Source organism: Myotis daubentonii, chromosome 10, assembly GCF_963259705.1.
Source record: "Myotis daubentonii chromosome 10, mMyoDau2.1, whole genome shotgun sequence".
NCBI lineage: Eukaryota > Metazoa > Chordata > Mammalia > Chiroptera > Vespertilionidae > Myotis > Myotis daubentonii.
Genome location: NC_081849.1, coordinates 9003177 through 9009270, shown reverse-complemented (window position 1 = coordinate 9009270; position 6094 = coordinate 9003177).

Here is a 6094-nt window from a genome sequence, read left to right as displayed (position 1 = left end):
ATCTATATCTATATCTATATCTATATCTATATCTATATCTATCTATATCTATATCTATATCTCTATATCTATATCTATCTATAAATATAAAAAGCTAATATGCAAAGTGTCCCCTTGGGAGTTTGACCAGGAGACTGGAAGTTTGATTGCTTGCTATGACATGCACTGACCACCAGGGGGCGGCACAGAATGAAAGAAGGCCCTGGCCAGCAGCTGGCAGCCAGGGAAAGAAGGCCCCAGCCGGAAGCCGGAAGTCCCTGATCGGCCCTGATTGCTGGCCAGGCCTAGGGACCCTACCCATGCATGAATTTCATGCACTAGGCCTCTAGTAAAGTAATGAAAAGCAAGGGACTGAATCCAAGACTTTACTATCCACCAACGCTATCATTCAAAATTGATGGTGAAATCAGGAGCTTCATAGACAAAAAATAAACAAATAAATAAATAAATGGCTAAATGAGTTTATTATCACCAAACCAGGAATGGCAGAAATGCTAAGGGACTGGTGTAAGAAGAAAAAATAGAGAGGGAGGAATACAGGCATAAAAACTAAAAATTGCAATAAATAAGTACCTATCAATAATAACCTTAAACATAAATGGATTAAATGATCCAATCAAAAGACATAGGGTAGCTGAATGGATAAGAAAACATGACCCATATATATGCTGTCCACAAGAGACCCACCTCAGAACAAAAGACTCAGACAAAATGAAAGTGAAAGGGTGGAAAATTTTTTCCATGCTAATGGAAACGAAAAAAAAGAAAAAATAGCAGCAATACTCATACCTGGTATTTGACAAAATAGACTTCAATAATGATTTATGTGATGATAGCCATTGTGGCAGGTGTGAGGTGGTTCCTCATTGTCATTTTGATTTGCATCTCTCCGGTGATTAGTTGCCAGAAGCCAATTCCAGCATGTCATAATTGCAAGAGTTTCATCGAAAGATTGATGGAACTTGGGGACTCAACAGAAGATCAGACACATTGTAGTCACCTTTGGGAATGGCTGATGGCATTTACCCAAACCTGAGTAGGATACATTAAATTGATTGTTGGTTGCCAGACAGCTCAGGGCATCTTACTCTACATGTTATTGCCTCCTACTGGCAAAATACCTGAGCAGCCGTAGGCTAATTCTTTCATTCTGACAATGCCTCTGTATAGGAAACCCTGACCCTTTGAAGTATATACCTCTGCCTCGCCTCAGGACAAATTGTGTTAATAAAAAGCATGGGGTCCTGAGACAAGGGGATCTTAGATCTTAGTTTCCTTTAAACGAGGCTCCTCTGACCCCTAAATGCCTTTCAAAATTATATTTCGTCTCTGGACTCCTATTTAATCTACGCACAGCCTTCTCCAGATTGCTGAACCCTTCTTGATGCTGGGACAAGAACCCCAGCATTAGTGACTGAGCATTTTTTCATATGCCTTTTGGCCTTTTGTATATCCACTTTGAAGAACTATCTATTTAGGTCTTTTGACCATTTTTAAATTGTATTGTTTTCTTCCTTTTGTTAAATTGTTTTCTTAACTTTGTGCTTTATCTCAGAGTATTTCCTCAGGTGGAAATGTTCTTCCCTTTCTTTGTCTAAATACTGTCATTTTAGGAGATCTTTCTAGCCACTTTAACTTATTTATTACTTTTTCATTGTTGTTTTTTTGAGAAATTTATATATCTTAAATCTAATGTGACTCTTCCCCTTTTTTTCTTCTCATAAGTGAATGGTGGTGATGGGGTCCCCTGGAATGAAAAACTCATTACTCCCCCCCCACACACACACACACTCCCCACTCCTCCACCAGAAGCTCCCCTCAGCAATTGCCCCAATTGAACTTCAGTCTCACCCATGGTCATGTTCCCATATGAGAGTGGCCACATCCAATAGCCTCTTGCCTCATTTCAGGTATCTTGAAATGGTCATACCATCTTCAGAATTTTAAATGTATGTAGGATCTGTAGTGATAACACCTCTTTCATCCCTCATGTTGTTAATTTGTGTTTTCTTTCTTTCTTTATTAATCTAGCTAGCAATGTATGGATATTGTTGATATTTCAAAGATCTAATCTTTCGTTTTGTAAACATTCCCTATTATTTGTTTTCTATTTGATTTATTTCTGCTTTTTTCTTTATTATTTCCTTCCTCCTACCTTTTTGGACTTTATTTGCTTTATTTTTTTTCTACCTTCATAAGGTGGAATCTTAGATCATAATTTATACCTTTATTGTTTTTATAATACACATATTTAAAGATCTAAATTACCTCCTAAATATCTCCAAATACTCAGGGTTTCCCCCTATATTTTTCTGTTATTTCTAATTTAATTCTATTATTGTTAGAGACATATTATGCATAATTTCAATCTATTAAAATTTATTGAGATTTATTTCATAGCGTGGTGATGTTCTATCTCGATGAATAAATCATGTAATCACCATAATGTCTGTGTCTATGAGGGTTTTCTTTTTTTTTTTTATGGGAGAACTAGTGATTTTGATTTGTTTGGAATTAAATCCCTGTATTTCTAAAGTCCCATTTCCCTTAGTCCAGTCATAGAAGAATGTAGCTGGGGTTTAGTAGAGCTAGGCAAAGCCAGTGTCAAGAGTTTCCTTTCCATGCTGGAGCTGGTCCAGTATATAGCATCAGGCTAGTTGCAGTCCATTAGTCCATTGCATGTGGGTGAATGGCTGGAAGCCAAGCGTGAGCCATGAGCCAAGCATACAAAAAGAACCAAGAGCATAAGAGCACAAGAGAATAAGCTTCTTTGTTTGGGGAATTATGTATCCCAAATCTTCCCGGGGATTGCAGTGGCCATGGCCATTCTGGCCAACCATCTCTATCCTCAGGTGTGATTGTTAGTCAAGTACCTCCCCTAGTCATTACAACTTTACTGGACATGTGCCTATTTTCCCTTTGTCCAGTCCCCTTCTCCCAATGTTTTGCAGGGAACATGCCTATAATGTCTGGCCTTTCCTCTGCTTTTTTCCTATATTACTAATAATTAGCTAATTACAATGGTATCATTATAATAGATTAAGAACTTGGAAAGATTATTGTCTTCCCCAGCTCTTTCCCTGAAACTTAGTTTCTTCTCAAGTTGATTTTTATTTTCCTGCCTTCCTTTTGTTATCTACTCCTCTGTCTTTGAGAAAAATTTAAATTTGAGATTTAAAAATATACAACTAGACCATGATCTCAATTAATTTATTTTTAATTATAAATTTGAGTCCTTTAACATGCTTTATGATTTCTTATTTCTTACTTTGCTTCTATTGCTTCTACCACTTATAGTTTCTTATTCTTTTTAAAATTTTAATTTTGTTTATTGTCGACAGTATTACAGATGTCTCCCCCGCCCCCCATTTTGCCCCTTTCTACCCAGTCCCGCCCCCTCCCCTTACCCCCGCCCCCAGGTCTTCACCATGCTATTGTCCATGTCCATGGGTTTTGCATATAAGTATATAAGTTCTCTGGTTTCTCTCTCCTATGAGGGTTTTTTTCTTTGCTTAATCCCTTCCCCTTTTTCACCCAGTCCCCCAACCGTCCTCCCATCTGACAGCTGTCAGTCTGCTCTCTGTATCTATGAGTCTGTTTCTATTTTGTTAGCTTATTTTGTTCATTAGATTCCACACATAAGTGAAATCATACAGCACTTGTCTTTCTCTGACTGGAATATCTTCATCACTTCATTTAGTTGTCCTCAGAAGCAGCTTTATTTCCTTGTGGTTGGCATGATGGCTTCCAGTGCCAGTGCGGGCTAGACATTTCAATGTCAAGAGGATCTGTTAGAAACTGTCCCCTCAATATGAAATGGAAGTTCTTACCTTCAGTCTGATTAAGCCAATTGTATCACTTGCCTATCCCTTGACCAATAACCAGTCATTCCCAGAGGAATCCTGTATGGTGACTGGTTTAGAGATCAGTATCATTTTCTGATATTGGGAGTAGGGTGGCTATCTGAACAAAAATGGGTTTTGTTACAAAGATGTCAGAGGGGAATAAATATTGAGTAGACACATAGTAACATTATTTACTATGGAGTGTTTTTTAAACCATATTAAAAATGTAAATAAAACTTTGGCAGGTTAAAGTCCAGTGATAGAAATGTAAATTAAGAGTTTTCAAGCAAATGGTCAGAAAAACCTATTTTATGCTTTCTTATCTACAGAGTAAGTATGTTTCTATTTCTGATATGGTACCAGAGCTAATTGATCTGGGGTTCATTTTCATAAATACTATAAAGTACATCTATACAAAACCTCCTAAGCTTTTGGTTAGCTTATTTATTCTGTAAAATATCAAGTTAGTTGTAAGGCATTGCAATCTTTGGAAATTTAAGAAGGCAATCATCAATGTTGGATCAATGAAGATTACTCAATGTATACCTATTTTATTTCTTCATTTCCTCTGATGTAAGACACCATTCAGATAGTCCTTATGTTCAAGCAGCTCAAATATGATTAGCTTATATTATTTCTTTGTAAAAGAGCTATTCTGGGGTTTCATAGTTTAATAATAGGCCCCCATGATAATGTGCTCAGTCAGCCAATAGATTCCAAAACGATGGAATATATCAATGACAAACCTATGTGTTGCATGGGAAGAAAATAATAGAACTTCTATTCATATTTTTATCTCATCCTTTTAAAGTCCTATATCTTAGGACAGTTTTATAGTATGCATAATATATCAACACCACACAGAGTACGTGTATACAATCTAATTTTTTCCTAGTATAGGTGTGTGGTTTGAAGAGTGAACTGGATTAGTCTGGTTTGGGAACACAAATTAGGTGACCTATCAGTCCGGAGACTCGTTGCTTCATGGAGGAAAGGTATTTGGACTTCAAGCTTGACACTAAAAAAGTAAATGATAATAACGGTGATTATGATGATCATGGAACTGTAATCGGAACCAAGGTTTAGCTGCCTGCACCATGAAAACCAAACTGGTGAGACAGATGCTGGTGAAAAAGGTTTATTCAAGTACTGGTCACCTGAGAAGATGGGAGACTCTTTTTTCTAAAAATTATTCTTTATTGTTGAAAGTATTACATATGTCAAGATGGGGGACTCTTGTTACAAAGCCCATCTCAGCATCTCAGTGCAGACAGGGGTTTTATAGGGAGGGTGAGGGAAAGCAGAACAAAGAGATCAGTGGCAGTGTCCTTGCTGGTCCCAATGTGGATCTGTAGTGTCAGCATATGGAACTGGTCAGTGCTAGCCAATTCCTGCAGTTGGGGGAGCTAGGTCAACCGAAGTCACAGTCATGGCCCTGTCTTGTACAAGCAGGAACTGGAACTGCTTCTGCCAGCAATATGCTTATAAGGAAACTGCAGTGTGTGAGTTCCTTTTATCAGCTTGTTAGTACACTTTATTCTAATTCCGCTTCATGGTTAGTTGGAGTAGAATAAAGTTTTTATTCTGTTACAGAATGATCAAGATGAAAATAATAATAGCTAATGTTTACTGAGCACTTACAAGACACCAGGCACTATTCTAAGTACTTTGCATCCTTTACAAATCTCTGAGGTAAATACTATTACCTATTTTACTAGTAAATTCCATGAGAACAGAGACCACTCCAGTATTTTCTCTTTTTTTCTAATTTTTCAAAATTTATTTATTCATTTTTGATAGAGATAGAGATGGATAGATAGACAGATAGAGAGATGCATTCATTGGTTGATTTTTGTATGTGCCCTGACCAGAAATCGAACCCACAACCTTGGCATATGGGTCAGTGCTCTAATCAACTGAGCTACCTGGCCAGGGCCATTTCAGCTTTTTCTTCCCTGTGCATTCCCTGGATTTAGCAAATAATTGGTGAATAAGATAAATTTTATTGTTGCCAGCTTTCTTAGCGAAAGGAGCAACATGGATTTCAGGGCCAGAGTGCGGGGGGGTCAGGTGGCCTGTGGCTTCGCGTCCTTGGGGGTCAGCCAAACCCGCGAGCCCTGAAAGGAGCCAAGAGAGGCTGCAGCTTAAATCTCCGCGCCGAGCCCTGGCCGGTTTTGCTCAATGGATAGAGCGTTGGCCTGCGGACTGAAAGGTCCTGGGTTCAACTCCAGCCAAGGGCACATCCCTAG